General features: G+C 44.0%; 1 non-coding gene across 1 annotated transcript; it reads left to right on the top strand.

Annotated features, from left to right (window-relative positions):
* The first annotated feature begins 16,389 nt into the window (after positions 1 to 16,389).
* Trnat-ugu lies at positions 16,390 to 16,464 on the top strand. The gene has a single exon. It is a non-coding gene; the product is annotated as a tRNA-Thr (tRNA).
* The last annotated feature ends 283 nt before the right edge of the window (positions 16,465 to 16,747 follow it).

Here is a 16,747-nt window from a genome sequence, read left to right as displayed (position 1 = left end):
ATCGGCCGCCGTCCATTAGTACATGTCGGACCCGCGTGTCGCCACTGTGTGATCGCAGACCGAGCGCCACCACAAGGCAGGTCTCGAGATACGGACGAGCACTTCCCCCAGTTGTACGGACGACTTTGCTAGCGACTACACTGACGAAGCCTTTCTCTCATTTGCCGAGAGACAGTTAGAATAGCCTTCAGCTAAGTCAATGGCTACGACCTAGCAAGGCGCCATTAACCATTTTAAGATAGAGTCTCACTTGCATCATGCTGTATACAACAAGGATAAATTAAAAGTTAAGTATTATAGCAGCTACGTACTTTTCTTGCTACCATTCATTACGTATCCTGTTTCAGACCTCTCTCTAGATTAACGCGTGCCTTTCGGCTACTTCAGTGTGGCGTAGCTGTCTTGTTACGCCACAACACCAACTACTGCACATTTTGCTGCTGCAGACTCAGTATGCACCAGATCTATGCGCCGAACACGATGGTCATTCCTCTCGGTAGTGTCACGTGATCGTCTGGACCCCGGTCATCTTCCAACCGTAAATTCACGTGACGACCGCTGCCAGCAATCGTTTACAGTGGCTACATTCCTGCCTACTCTTCCTGTAATATCGCAGAAGGAACATCCAGCTTCTCGTAACCCTATTACACGACCTTGTTCAAACTCGGTCAGATGCTGATAATGGCGTCTTTGTTGCCTTCAAAGCGTTCTTGACCAACACCAGCTCACCACGTCAAACTCTCAAAGGTAGCTAAAGTTCGTGACCTAAGAGTGTTTATTTACAGCAAACCTGATTTGCGTCCTCACAGTGGCGCTACTAGAGCCGCCTTTATGCGACTGGTGCGAAATTTGCCGCGCGGCATTAGCCGAGCGGTGTAAGGGCGCTGCAGTCATGGACTGTGCGGCTGGTCCCGGCGGAGGTTCGAGTCCTCCCTCAGGGAATGGATGTGTGTGTTTGTCCTTAGGATAATTCAGGTTAAGTAGTGTGTAAGCTTAGGTCCTGATGACCTTAGCAGTTAAGTCCCATAAGATTTCACACACATTTGAACATTTTTGGTGCGAAATTTGAGTAGTCATTACCTTTCAGCTGTAAAAACTCGGGTACATACTTTCGTTTATGTCGCACAACTCCTTACTGACCTTGCGATTTTTTTTCCGTCAATGTATTTAAATTTGTTTTAATGTTCCTTTCAGAATATACACACATTAAAAAAAGTTTTGCATCACCCAGGTTCCCAGAACTCCTGAAAATAGGCGTTGGCTGCGGAAATTGTATCACAGACACAGTCCCTTCGACTGTTCAGAGATGTCACTAAACCCGCCCAAAGACGTAAACAACCATGCATGTTTCAAATGGCTCTGAGCACTATGGGACAACATCTGAGGTCATCAGTCCCCTAGAACTTAGAACTACTTAAACCTAAAGACATCACTCACATCCGTGCCCGAGGCAGGATTCGAACCTGCGACTGTAGCGGTCGCGCGGTTCCAGACTGAAGCGCCTAGAGCCGCTCGGCCACACCGGCTGGCCAACCATGCATGAGCAGCGCCTATTAGACCGAGGGGGTGCGACAGGCAGTCAGTTCCAGTCATTTCATCAGGAAGGAGGTACACGGCTCGTGTTGTCTGTAGTTCAACAATGCCTAGACGGCCAATCGCGTCCGCATTGTTACTTTGTGCCAGGTAGGGCTCCGAACAAGGGAAGTGTCCAGGAGTCTCGGAGTGAACCAAAGCGATGTTGTTCGAACTTGGAGGAGGTACAGAGAGACAGGAACTGTCGATGACATGCCTGGCTCAGGCCACCCGAGAGCTACTACTGCAGTGGATGACCGCTACCTACGGATTAATGCTCGGAGGAACCCTGACAGCAACGCCACCAAGTTGAATAACGCTTTCTGTGCAGCCTCAGGATTTAGTGTTACGACTCAAACTGTGAGCAATCGGCTGCATGATACGGAACTTCACCTCCGACGTCCATGGTGAGGTCCATCTTTGCAACCACACCACCATGCAGCGCGGTAGAGGTGGGCCCAACAACATGCTGAATGGACCGCTCGCTATTGGCATGACGTTCTCTTCACCGATGAGTGTCGCATATGACTTCAACCAGACAATCGTCGGAGACATGTTTGGAGGTAACCCGGTCAGGCTGAACGCCTTAGACACACTGTCCAGAGAGTGCAGCAAGGTGGAGGTTCCCTGCTGTTTTGGGGTGGCATTGTGAGGCCGACGTACGCCGCTGGGGCCATGGAAGGCGCCTTAACGGCTGTACGTGAATGCCATCCTCCGGCCAATAGTGCAACCACATCGGTAACATATTGGCGAGGCATTCGTCTTCATGGACAACAATTGGCGCCCCCATCGTGCACATCTTGTGAATGATTTCCTTCAGGATAACGACATCGCTCGACTAGAGTGGCCGGCATGTTCTTCAGACATGAACCCTATCGAACATGCCTTGGATGGATTAGCTGTTAATGGACGACGTGACCCACTACCCACTCTCAAGAATCCACGCCCAATCGCCTTTGAGGGGTGGGACAATGTGGACCAACAGTGGTTTGCCGAACTTGTGGACAGTATGCCACGACGAATACAGGAATGCATCAATGCAGTAGGTCGTGCTACTGGATATTAGAGGTACCGGTGTGTACAGCAATCTGGACCACCACCTCTGAAGGTCTCGCTATATGGTGCTTTAACATGCAATTTGTGGTTTTCATGAGCAATAAAAAGGGTGGAAACGATGTTTATGTTGCTCTCCATTCCAATTTTCTGTACAGGCTACGGAACTGTCGGAATCGAGGTGATGCAAAACTTGTTTTGATGTATGTATATTATCTGTGAATGCCCTGTATATAGGTTTTTTTCCGAGAACAGTTGAGTAAGAAGAGACAGTCTTTAGCTGCGCTGCCCAGCTGACTCTTAGCTTTGCGTTTTAGAATTTAAATGAGAACTAGAAAGAGTTACACCAACGCTCAACTTACGTAGAGCACACACGATAAACGATTGTTTTAAATTTTTTATATTTGCGATACGTGAAGTTCACAACTCAAACATTAGGCTCCCAAGGCAGTTCGATGTAACTCACCAAAATCCTAGCGAATATAGAATTTGAAGTTTACTGAGGAACTTACGTTTGCTTAACGTCGAACGATTTTTCGATGCTCCACGTGTCTTTGTGGTAGAATGTTCGCCAGACACGTGAGTTGCCCAGGTTCGATTCACAACCGAAATAATTTTTAATCGATAGTACATGTTTTACGAGCATTTCAGTAGGGCTTAAAGTGCATGAAAATGAATAAGATAATTTGTTTTTATATGTCCATTCTTGTGATTAAAGGTCTGGGGGACTACAGCCATTCACTTATGTATGAAAATGGAACACCCACAACCGTCCTTATGATGTCATCTGTTGTATGGAAACCAGTTTCGGCGTTTCAGTGCAACATCTTGACGCCTTAGCTGATGCTGAAAGGGTTAACATCATCCATATACACGATGCATCAGTGGTCAACGTAACTGGTTTAAGCAGACTACCAGGAACTGTGATGATGTTACTCCAACATCCATGGGTTAATGGTTGTCGTGACATCACAATTTTCTTACATAAATAAATTTTTAGTGATTTTTTAATTTAAAAAGTCTTCACTAACAATTGTTTATAAAAGATCGCTAATTAAGAATTTATATTTGCAATAAAAACTGGAATTGTGTGTACAAAATGTAATTAGAAAAAATAAGATGTGTATTTTTCATAAAAAAATAACGAATATGTATTGATTAGCGTATATCTAAAGAATTTTATATTCGAATGACACAGGTAATCGAAAATTAATAATGACGGGAACAAGGCTCGAACCAGTCTCCTCCAGCGCTACCGACTTTTTTTTGAACCTATATGTATTTTACGCTTCACGGAAATGCTCGCAGAACAGGCACTTCACTGATGCACTCACAAAAATTGCGTGGTGGGTGTACGGAGCTGAAACTCGGACTAAACACCTGGGAGGGATGAACTCTGTCTACACAAGCGGAACAACACAGCGTTGTCATATCGCTCGCTGTTGTCAGTCTCACACACGTCGTGTCATGTTGTTTGGTTAACAGTAGCGCAGTACGCTTCAGGTTAGAGGCTATGTACCTCTCTTTCATGTCAACACACTCTCGTAACTGCAGAGTGGTGTCGGTACAAGTTGTACACAAGCGTTCACTCCATGAACCTTTTACTGTGGTAACTTCAGACGCCAGTAAATTGGGAGCGTAGGGCGAGGTATTCATTTTCTTGCCATTAGGCGCAAGTTCCGGCAATTAAGCTGCTACGTGATACTCTTCAACTTGCCCATTATACTCCTCACTTCATTATTCACAACGTGGAGATCGCTCATCCTAGGCTTACTTCCAACATCAGGCTTACATCGACAACACGCCTGCCCTTTTTTGTTCTAATTTTTGCTCCTACCGCCTTCGCCTGGGAATGTGTTTGTACTTCCGTGCCTGTTCCCACCCCAACCGAACCCTTCCCCCCCCCCCCCTCCTCCCCTCTCACGACGCTTCGGAAGCTAAGAGCGTCGATGCGGCAGGCGCCACAATTGGCTTATAATTGATGTCTATTGATTGGTGGCCTACCGGGCCCTGCCGCAGAGCACGCGATCCGAATGGGTCCTAAAGTCGCACCACCATCGAGCCCTGCTAGAGGCTACGACGCATCACACTAGCTGCAAAATTTGCAACAAACTACCGGGAGCGTCCAATAAGTAATACAACTAATTTTTTTCCTCGTCCAATTTCAGCTCTAAAAATGCGGAAATTGATTTGGGACTCTGTGGAGTATTCTTTCTTCAGCCCATATAGTTTCATGAAGTTCCGAAAGGTGACAATGCTATATTTAGCCTTCACAGTGGTGTCGTAGGTGCATTCCAAGCAGAGAACTGTCATTGACTCTCTTTTGGTGGAAGAGCAGATAAATGCTGTATTCATAGGCGCTTGCAGAATGTCTACAGAGACTCGTCACTGAATAAAAGCACGGCGAGTCGTTGGGCTAGGCATCAGAATACGGAGACTCGTCAGTGAACAAAAGCACGGAAAGTCGTTGGGCTGGGCATCAGAATGTCTACGGAGACTCGTCATTGAACAAAAGCACGGTGAGTCGTTAGGCTAGGCATCTGTCATCATCGCAACAAGGTCCCGCAAACCTGTCCAGTCCCCCGCGCGCCGGCCGGCCGCACGCAGCTGTGACTTCTGCAGTGTTGGGACGTGCGGACACTCTCATGAGAGTGAAACACTTCGCTGCTCAACTGGACATCTCTGTTGGTAGTGCTGACACACTCATCCACCAGTTGGGGTATTCAGAGGTGTGTGCCGGCTGGGTTACTCGCCACCTAATCATAAAGAGCAAGGAAGGCGCATTTCTGCGAGGCTGATCGTGACATCAAACATCGTCACAGGCCATGAAACATGGGTTCATCACCTCGAACCAGAAACAAAACTACAATCCACTAACTGGCTCCTCATCGCCTCTGCTCCGAAGCCACACCCTCAACGTCCTGGCGACAGTCTCCTGGGACTTTAAAGGGTTACCATGTTAGATATTCTCTGTCATGGTGCAAGGATCAACTCTGGAAGTGTATCGCTCTATCCTTAGGAAAAGTGATGAGACGACTTCAGGCTTTTTTCGCCACAAATTAACTTCTTCTTCTCCATGAGAACCCAAGACCTCACACAGTTACTGGACTGGTCTTCCTCATACCTCCACAGGCCGTGTCTCGCACCTTCCGACTTCGGTAAGTTTGGCTCAATGAAGGACACATTCTGCGGGAAGCGGTACGTGGATGATGGGGAGTTTATTGATACAGCAAGAGGTTGGCTCCGATGTCGACTAGTAGAGTGGTACCGTGCGGGCGTACAGGCCCTCCCAATAAGGTGGCGTAAAGCTGAAATAGTAAACACCTTTTTCCAAAGCTGTTTCACAGAGGAAGACCGCACTGCAGTTCCTCCTCTAAATCCTCGCAAGAACGAAAAAATGGCTGACATCGAAATAAGTGTCCAAGGAATAGAAAAGTAACTGAAATCACTCAACAGAGGAAAGCCCACTGGACCTGACGGGATACCAATTCGATTCTACACAGAGTACGCGAAAGAACTTGCCCCCCTTCTAACAGCCGTGTACCGCAAGTCTCTAGAGGAACGGAAGGTTCCAAATGATTGGAAAAGAGCACAGGTAGTACCAGTTCTCAGGAAGGGTCGTCGAGCAGATGCGCGAAACTATAGCCCTATATCTCCTCCATCGATCTGTTGTAGAGTTTTAGAACATGTTTCTTTCAAAAAATGGTTCAAATTGCTCTGAGCACTATGGGACTTAACTTCTGAGGTCATCAGTCCCCTAGAATTTAGAACTACTTCAACCTAATTAACCTAATGACATCCATGCCCGAGGCAGGTTTCGAACCTGCGACCGTAGCGGTCGCACGGCTCCAGACTGTAGCGCCTAGAACCGCTCGGCCACCACGGCCGGCAACATGTTTTTTGCTCCCGTATCATGTCATTTCTGGAAACCTAGAATCTACTCTGTAGGAATCAACATGGATTCCGGAAACACCGATCGTGTGAGACCCAACTCGCTTTATTTGTTCATGAGACCCAGAAAATATTAGATGCAGGCTCCTAGGTAGATGCCATTTTCCTTGACTTCTGGTAGGCGTTCGATACAACTCTGCACTGTCGCCTGATAAAGGAAGAGCCGACGGAATATCAGACCAGCTGTGTGGCTGGATTGAAGAGTTCTTAGCAAACAGAACACAGCATGTTGTTCTCAATGGAGAGGCGTATACAGACGTTAAAGTAACCTGCGGCGTGCCACAGGGGAGTATTATGGGACCATTGCTTTTCACAATATATATAAATGACCCAGTAGATAGTGTCGGAAGTTCCATGCCCTTTTCGCGGATGATGCTGTAGTATACAGAGAAGTTGCAGGATTAAAAAATTGCACCGAAATGCATTAAGATCTGCAGCGGATAGGCACTTGGTACAGGGAGTGGCAACTGACCCTTAACATAGACAAATGTAATGTATTGCGAATACATAGAAAGAAGGATCCTTTATTGTATGATTATATGAGAGCGGAACAAACAATAGTACCAGTTACTTCTGTAAAATATCTGGGAGTATGCGTACGGAACGATTTGGAGTGGAATGATCGTATAAAATTAATTGTTTAAATGGTTCAAATGGCTCTGAGCACTATGGGACTCAACTTCTGAGGTCATTAGTCCCCTAGAACTTAGAACTACTTAAACCTAACTAACTTAGGGACATCACACACATCCATGCCCGGGGCAGGATTCGAACCTGCGACCGTAGCAGTCGCGCGGTTCCGGACAATTAATTGTTGGTAAGGCGGGTGACAGGTTGAGATTCATTGGGAGAGTCCTTAGAAAATGTAGTCCATCGACAAAGGAGGTGGCTTACAAAACACTCGTTCGACCTATACTTGAGTATTGCTCATCAGTGTGGGATCCGTACAAGGTCGGGTTGACAGAGGAGATAGAGAAGATCCAAAGAAGAGCGACGCGTTTCATCACGGGGTTGTTTGGTAAGCGTGATAGCGTTACGGAGATGTTTAGCAAACTCAAGTGGTAGAGGCGCTCTGCATCGCGGTGTAGCTTGCTGTCCAGGTTTCGAGAGGGTGCTTTTCTGGATGAGGTATTGAATATATTACTTCCCCCTACTTATACCTCCCGAGGAGATCACGAATGTAAAATTAGAGAACCGGCCGGAGTGGCCGAGCGGTTAAAGGCGCTACAGTCTGGAACCGCACGACCGCTACGGTCGCAGGTTCGAATCCTGCCTCGGGCATGGATGTGTGTGATGTCCTTAGGTTAGTTAGGTTTAAGTAGTTCTAAGTTCTAGGGGACTTATGACCACAACAGTTGAGTCCCATAGTGCTCAGAGCCATTAAATCATTTTTTTTTTTTTTGTAAAATTAGAGAGATTCGAGCGTGCACGGAGCCTTTCCGGCAGTCGTTCTTCCCGCGAACCATACGCGACTGGAACAGTAATGGGAGGTAATGACAGTGACACGTAAAGTGCCCTCCGCCACACACCGTTGGGTGGCTTGCGAAATATAAATGTAGATTATGTTGAAAAAACGGTTTTTGCGGGCAGTAGAGTGGGGAATAAAATGGTGTATTGGTATCGTGAATTAAACCAACTTAAATGTCCCCTTAGAAAAATTAATGAATTACTGTGCTGGTAAACCCCTTACGTTATTTGATTTTCAAACAGCTGAGCAGAACTGAACGTACTCAGACATTTCTCACTTTACTTATTCCGATCATCACTAAACTGACACACAATAGTTTTAGCGCAACGCAATCTGACTTTCAATAATCCCTACAAGAGAATGGCCCTGACAAAATTAACCTATACGTTTCACAAATCACTTACCTCACAAAAATCTTCGTTACTCGAACTACTGCAATACTGTGAGCGCCAATACTGCCAGCTAAACAAAAGTTTCTAAGTACTGAAGGCACTAACTACTGATAGGCATACTTAGCAAATGAACGATTTTGATAGAGAACAAACAATGTATTTACCTTAATAATGTTCAAAAGTCATAATATATGTATCAATTCATGACATCCAGTCTTACAAATTTACTGTCTTTGATGGACATGTCCAGATCATCCGCTCTCAAAACTCCGCCATTTCTCTCCCCACATCTACCACTGCTGGCGGCTCACCTCCAACTACGCAACGCTATGCGCTGTTAACAGCCAACTGCCCTACACTACAATAGCATATACTCCAACAATGCAAACCAACCACAGCCTTCACACAGCACCATCAGTGATTTTCATATAGAGCGCTATGTGGCGTTACCAACATAAAAACCTAAACAGCTTACTTACACAACCTGCTTACGGAAAAACAGTGTCGCTTTCCTTCCTGAACACCCCTCGTACACGAAGAGGGATGGATTATATCAGCCAGCAGTGAATACGGCACCTGAAAGCTATTCGCCACACTGTGAATGGCCTTTTCTCTCTCAGACAGAAATTCCTCAGCACGTACCATGTTTCCAGGCAATATGAGTCGCTGACACGCTCCGACGCGCCTGTATCCATCATTCCACTATTTTTCCACTCCCACCCTTTTTATTTTTACTCCCTTTCGTGGCTGCCCATCGGAGGCATCCGTCGCAATGCTCGTTTAGAGCAGGCGATCTAAAGGAGATCTTATCTAATTGAAAGAAATTCCGCCCCCCCACCCCCCCTCACCCCGTTCGTTTCTTTTCACATCGCGATGGCCGTACCAGCGCCGCGGAACCCCTTGCTTGTTGTCGTAGCGATCCTCCTGAAGAACTCTGCCTGTGTGCAAAGTGTTTGGCCGCTTGGAGCCTCGCGCGGCTGGGGGCAATTTGTGTCCCTAATGGTCTCCCATCAGCTTTTATTCGTCCGACACCTCACCTCTCGAGCCGGAGCTCTTCCCTCCGAAATCAACTCGCCCCACCACCACCACCACCTTGTTCTTATTCTCGCGTCTATTCTCGTGCCACGGCAGCGGGTAGTAAATGACCTGCAGGGAGGAGAACTGCCGCGCTATCTGGATCACAATTCAATTCCATACTTTGGCAGTCCGTCTGTGGCGGCACGTTTTCTAGGCTTGTGATGGCTCTGTTGTCGAGCGATACCGAAAATTATTTTGCGTGTCTTACTCTCCAGATGAGTTCCGATACGGTGAGCCTTTATGGGGCGGCATTTCTTTGGTAATAGCGTGCCAATGGCTCAGATGGATCGGAGCTGTTTGGACGGAAATCGTTCTTGTTTTATAGCTGAGTTGTTAGTCAGGGAGAGGCAGGATAAGGCAACGATTGTGGATGGGGCCGTAAGCATCTACTGTTGGCTACACTAAACACATACACTTTATTTGAGGAAATAACTTCCAACAATAATTTTAAAAGATTTAATAAAATAAAAGAAGGTTTGACCCACATCAGCTAATTAAAAATAATAAATACCAACAAATAACACAAATCATCAAATTAACTGAAGATCAAGAACAACTGGTGCTTAATCTTAAAAAAGAAGCAGAGAATCCAGCTCCCTTGAACCCACGAAGGAAACATGCATGGTGGACATCAGAATGTGACAAATTCTATGAAGATAGACACCAAGCACGGTTAAAGTTTCAAACACATAAAACCGAAGAAAGTGCCATCAACCTAAAAAATGAAACAAAAAAATTCACACAAAATATTAGAAGAATCAAGAGAGGATTCCATAAAGATATTATAAACTCTATAGAAGGTAATTATTATAAAACCAACTCCAGGAACTACTATAAAATCTTTGGGAAACAACTACAACAATATGAGGCCCCTACACTAATACCGAAAGATGAAGATGGAAGATGGAAGATCGACTCACAGTAACAAGGAAAATGCATAAATCATGGCAAAAGCACTTAACAAACTTCTGAATCGCGAGGAACCCAAAGAACCCTTACAAATCAACACAAATACCCCAATAAAAACCAAACCTAGCAAACTAGACTCTCCAACTTCCCAAGAAGTAGAAAAAATTCTTAAAGAATAAAAAAAATTTTGAGGCATGTGGAGAAGATCAGGTTTTTGTTGAAATGTGGAAATATGCAAGTGCCACAGTCAAGACCTCCTTTCACATGGCTCTAACAAAAATTTGGGTAACAGAACGATTCCCCGAACATTGGACCACAGCTATCATCCACCCACTACACATAAAGGGAGATAAGAGCAACCCAGACAAATACAGAGGAGTCTCTCTCCTAGATTGCACATACGAAATTCTATCCAAGATCCTATATGAAAGAATCAAGGAGCAATTAGAACAGGAGTTAGGGGAATATTAGGGAGGTTTCAGACCATGGAGAAGCTGTGCAGAGCAGATAATTAGTTTAAAATTGATTATGGCATTCTACAAGAAACGGAACAAACCTCTGGCAATAACATTTGTAGATTTTAAGGAGGCATATGACTGTCTCCACAGACCTTAAGTATTAAAAATTTTAAGAAATCTAGGACTCCATCCAAAACTAATTAAAATAATACAACTCACTCTAACCAATACCAAATCAAAAGTGAAGTTTAGAGGAGAAATTTCGGAACCATTGCTCATAAAAACAGGCTTAAGACAAGGTGACTGCCTATCACCGTTACTGTTCAACTGTGCACGGGAATACATAATGAGAGAATGGTACAAGGACAATCCAAAAATGATAAGAATTGGAAGTTCAAAAGATGATATTAGTTTAAACTGCTTGGGATTCGCCGATGATCTTGCTCTCCTAGCCAACACCGTTCAAGAAGCCAGGCAACAAGTGAAATCACTACAAGAAATAGAAGAGAAAGTAGGCCTTAGAATATCATTTGAAAAAACTGAGATTATGCTAACCGATCCACCACTTACAAACAAAATTACAATAGGAGAACAGGAAATCAAAACTGTTGATAAATTTAAATATTTAGGCGAAATAATAGCATACAATCTAAATGAGAAACCATCATGGCAGAATATAATAAAAAAAACTGAACTACGCAAATTACATTACCAAAACTACAGACAAGAAAAAAAGTCTATATATAGATGCAAAATTAAAACACTATAAAACAGTTACACAACCAGAAATAATGCAGCTGAAACTATCTTCAAAACAACTAATACAGCAGAAATTGACAGAGTACTAAAAATAGAAAGAAGAATAATTAGGACATGTATAAATAAACAGCATAAAATAAATGGACATTGGAGAATAGCATCAAATGAAACAGTATATAAGAAAATAGAACCAGTCGTGAGCACGATCAGGAAGAATCGCATCTCATTCATTGGACATCTGATGAGAACTCCAGAAAACAGAATTAGTAAAAAAAATAATACAAAAATTGTGGAATAGCAAGATCGACATTAAATGGATCACAGAAATTAAGGAAGATATAAAAGAACTCCAAATTACATTAGATGACCTAAAAAACAAGTCAGATAAAACCTGAATACTGCAAGACCCGCAAACCAGACTACAAACGAAAATCAATAAAAGGAGTACAGGAAGAGTGGTCTCAGATGAAGAAAGAAAGAAGATATCTGAAAGAATGACGAAATATTGGGCAGACAGAAGAGCGAAACACCGTTCATATAAGAATAGACTCTAATAATTATATTACCTAAATATCATATTAAGTTATTGTTGAGGCAAATTTTATCCCTGTATAACAACTTGTTTCCAAATTTGTATTTTTGACTAAAGTGGCCCAATGAAGGCCATATAATTAAATAAATAAAAAAAGATTTCACTACACTGACGGCTGAACGCCTTACTAAGAAAGAATTCAGAATTTTTTTTTAATCAGCTGACGGCCACAAGCAACTTCAGAATACTCAACAGCTTTTAACCCTTCAACTTAATTATTATATACTCGTCGGTAAGGTAATCATCAAAGCTTCGAAGACAGATGAACTGACTTATCAAAAGTGCATGTCGTTTGATGTTATCTAGAATCATAAGTAGAAGGTTAAAACTAAAGTTTTCTCCACATAACTGAAATATTCGTAGATTGCCTGGATCTTCATGAAGTGTGTGGTTTACAGTGAAAGTGATCGGTTCCACTTCTTAAACATTTATTCTTCCGTTCGTAACAGCTGATCAAATCCATAATGACACACTGCAAAGAGACCGTGTTGTACAGTATGTCTTCGTAAAACAACTGAGTGGTTCGCAAATCAAGAAACATACTTTTTCACAACTTTAAAGCTTAATATTCAAGTAACTAACACAGGCTACACTTCGAGATATCAGCTCAAACTGCCCGTCTCAGCAGCCTCGCTGCTTCCCTATTTATATATTCTAAATAATGGATGGTCACTTGGACCATTATTACTTAATAATGACAGCATATTTTTAATCGTAATTCCAATTAAAAGTTCCAAATCTAAGACGTTCTGATTACACAAAATAATGCGTCTAAAATGATAGACTTGAAAAATATGTGAAATTTATAATGTAAAAATGTTTTTAAATGTGAAAATTCCATCTAAGTATGAGTACAATTATGAACTTCACAAAATTGTTTAATACACAACGACTCACATTCCTAACAATAATTGAAGCTGACAGGGTAAAACGAAATAGGTTTTGATTGACAGAATTTGTAACAGATGCCTAGAATTTTATAATTAGGCGTCTATCTGGTTACAACAATACGAGTTTAATTAATAAAGTCATTAAGACGGAATGTTCTTTACAGCTTTCATCCTAAAGTTACGTTTTACAATATGTGCCTTCATTTGCAAGCAACAGAATAACTTCTTGAATGAGTAAACTACATTCGTAAAAGTCCAATTATTTGAATAATTACAGTTGGTAATTAATACCATATATTTTATTCGTACCATTTTCACTAATTCAAGTCTTTCCCATTGCTACAATGAATACCATAGTTTGTTAAAATACATCGTCATTTGTTTTATTTTGTAATAGTGTCTGCTAATTAGTCTCCCAGCGTGGCCATGCGGTTCTAGGCGCTTCAGTCTGGAACCACGTGACCGCTACGGTCGCAGGTTCGAATCCTGCCTCGGCCATGGATGTGTGTGATGTCTTTAGGTTAGTTAGGTTTAAGTAGTTCTAAGTTCTAGGCGACTGATAACCTCAGATGTTAAGTCCCGTAGTACTCGGAGCCATTTGAACCAACTAGTCTCATATTTAGTGTCATTTTTATGAAATTCATGAATCACCACAATACCAACCATTTTAAAGTGAGGTATTGTACTACACGATGTCAGGGAATTGAAGTTTTCATTAAGTATTTGTATATTGGGTATATTACAAGCTGAAGGCCTGAATTACAAGTGAGGGAGGGAGTTACACATTAACAAATAGTAAGACATTTTCTTCTAAATAATCAAAAACTGCAACGAGCTATAGTAATGGCTGAAGACCTTATTAAGAAAGAATATGCAAATTATTTGTCGGCTGAAAGCCACAAGCGGTGTTACAAACAATTAACGGCCTGAATTACAGGTGAGGAATGTACTTGCACCTTATAACATTATGGTAAATTTTAAACAATTGTAACATCTTGACCAAGTAAGACGGAGTGATCCACAAGCAGTGCTCCCTGGATCGACCTGAGGAAGGTGACTACAGCTGTGTAAGCGGTGAGACAGGCAGCCAAGAGTAATGTTCACCTAAGGAGGGCAACTTAAACTAGAGACGGTCTAAACGGCAATCAACGTTCTTAGCAAATCCACCTAACGCCAGATAACCGGTACAACGATGGAATAATTCAGGCGAGAGCAAAGTGACAGACAGCACTGCGTCTCCAGAATCTAGTGTTTAAAACACCAAAAGGCAGAAGGAACCACTGTAACCCAGGTAGATAATGAAAACAATTATCCATACCCCAATCAAGGAAGCTGTCAAATTACACGCCATGCCGGAGAGCATCGGCAAGACGAGGAAAAGTACACTGCTGCAAAATATGCCAACCTCCAGGGCAGGTAACTGGGACGTTACCGCCCACTAGGCAGTAATATACCGGACAGCATCAGCAAGACGAAGAGAAGAACACTGCTGCAAAATACGCTAACTTCCAGGGCAGGTAACTGGGGCGTTACCGGCCACTAGGCAGTAAGATACCGCTGGTTGCACTTCAGCAATAATAGCACTAAATCCAAACTAACATTAAGCAGTAGAAGGCGGCTAATAGCTTCTGCCAACGTGACAGACTCCACTTGTTGCGGCTGGTCTTACCGACCCTGGGAGCAGCAACATGCAGACAACAGCAAATCACAAACAGTAGAGGTTTCAATACCGGACACGGTTCACTCAACTTCAAACGTCCTGGGTTCGGTCGTCGGCTACAGCCCCTCGATGCGACAGTGCCTGCTCGCCGCCAGCATTCCCTGCTTGCCCTCTTCGCTGCAGACCACCTCGCTGCTCCGTCCGAAGCCGAACTGCCTGACACACACGACGACCCGGAAATACTAGCCGTCATAATGGGGCTCTGGACATCAAAATCAGATTCAAATGGTTCAAATGGCTCTGAGCAGTACGGAACTTAACATCTGAGGTCATCAGTCCCCTAGAACTTAGAACTACTTAAACCTAACTAACCTAAGGACATCACACACATTCATGCCCGAGCCAGGATTCGAACCTGCGACCCTAGCAGTCCCGCGGTTCCGGACTGCGCGCCTAGAACCACTAGACCACCGCGGCCGGCTTCAAAATCAGAGATCAGGCCGCATGGTACTAGGCTAAGAAAGACAACATCACAAAAATAGAAGAAATTGTGGGAGCACCTGTCAGGAATAAGGGTGAGATAAGGAGGAGGGGTGAAGATTTATGGCAGGAGTTATGGGAGATGGAGGAAACTGGCAGAAGGACTTTTCAGTTCTTACCAAATGTAAGGGAGAGAATGGGAATGAAATATTTTGCGCCGACTCGGGGATTGTTCCACTTCCTCACTGGTCATGGCCCCTATCCGACATATATATGTCGGTTTGGGAAGAGGGCGACGCCCGCGTGTGACTGTGGCGCATCGGAGGGTACTCCTGACCATGTGGATGTAGCAGTCGCACCACGACAGCAACTGCCGAGTAACAATACTTACGACCTACTGAGACAAGAAGAGACTTTTCAAACACTGAATACATTAGCCAACGAGGTATCACGAAAAGTATTGACAATATTCTTGAGACTTTCGTGACTGTCGGCCGGAGTGGCCGTGCGGTTCTGGGCGCTACAGTCTGGAGCCGAGCGACCGCTCCGGTCGCAGGTTCGAATCCTGCCTCGGGCATGGATGTGTGTGATGTTCTTAGGTTAGTTAGGTTTAATTAGTTCTAAGTTCTAGGCAAGTGATGACCTCAGGAGTTAAGTCGCGTAGTCCTCAGAGCCATTTGAACTTTCGTGACTAGTTGCTGATCACCAATTGTGTCCAGCGGCCCGATCCCGTACCGCCTGTTCGTGGATAGGTCGACTAAACAGTTGGAATCCGCCTCGTGCAGGTCTGGGGGGACTGGGGTGATCTGTTTCACGGATTTGACACATGTACCGGATATGACGTAGATTAGCTAGTAGTTTAGTAGTATAGAATAGGATATTAAACTAGGAACCTGCAGCGACAATAAACTCCTTATTTACTAAGATGGTATCTGTTCTTTCGGACATGTCCGAAAGAACAGATACCATCGGTGACCAAGCAGTTCTTTAGAATGAAATTACAATGAAATGAACACCCTTAGCTGCTTACAGTCGTTGACATACGTTGGCGCGGCATAATACGTTGAGAATGTGGGTTTCGCGGAAGACGTGCCAGAGATGAATCCCTGCAGTCGCGCTATCCTCTGTGTTCTCGGTAGCTCAGATGGATAGAGCGTCTGCCTTGTAAGCAGGAGATCCCGGGTTCGAGTCCCGGTCGGGGCACACATTTTCATCTGTCCCCGTTGACGTATGTCAACGCCTGTAAGCAGCTAAGGGTGTTCATTTCATTGTAATAAACTCCTTGCCTGAATTGTGTCAGGCGCACGCTCATCGGGTTTAGCTCGATGAACCAGGCACTCAAGTAGGTTTATACTAACACTGGCACACATGTAACGCTGCAGGCAGTTAACGCCAATCACCAGCAGTCAGTAGAAAGTAATGTTTACATTAGAAATAGTCTTCCCATTAGCGCAAGTAACACTGTCTGTAGTCTTGCAAATTAATA

Source organism: Schistocerca piceifrons, chromosome 10 (genome assembly GCF_021461385.2).
Source record: "Schistocerca piceifrons isolate TAMUIC-IGC-003096 chromosome 10, iqSchPice1.1, whole genome shotgun sequence".
Lineage (NCBI taxonomy): Eukaryota > Metazoa > Arthropoda > Insecta > Orthoptera > Acrididae > Schistocerca > Schistocerca piceifrons.
The sequence above is the reverse complement of the archived record's forward strand: the minus strand, read 5'-3'. Positions and strand labels throughout refer to the sequence as shown.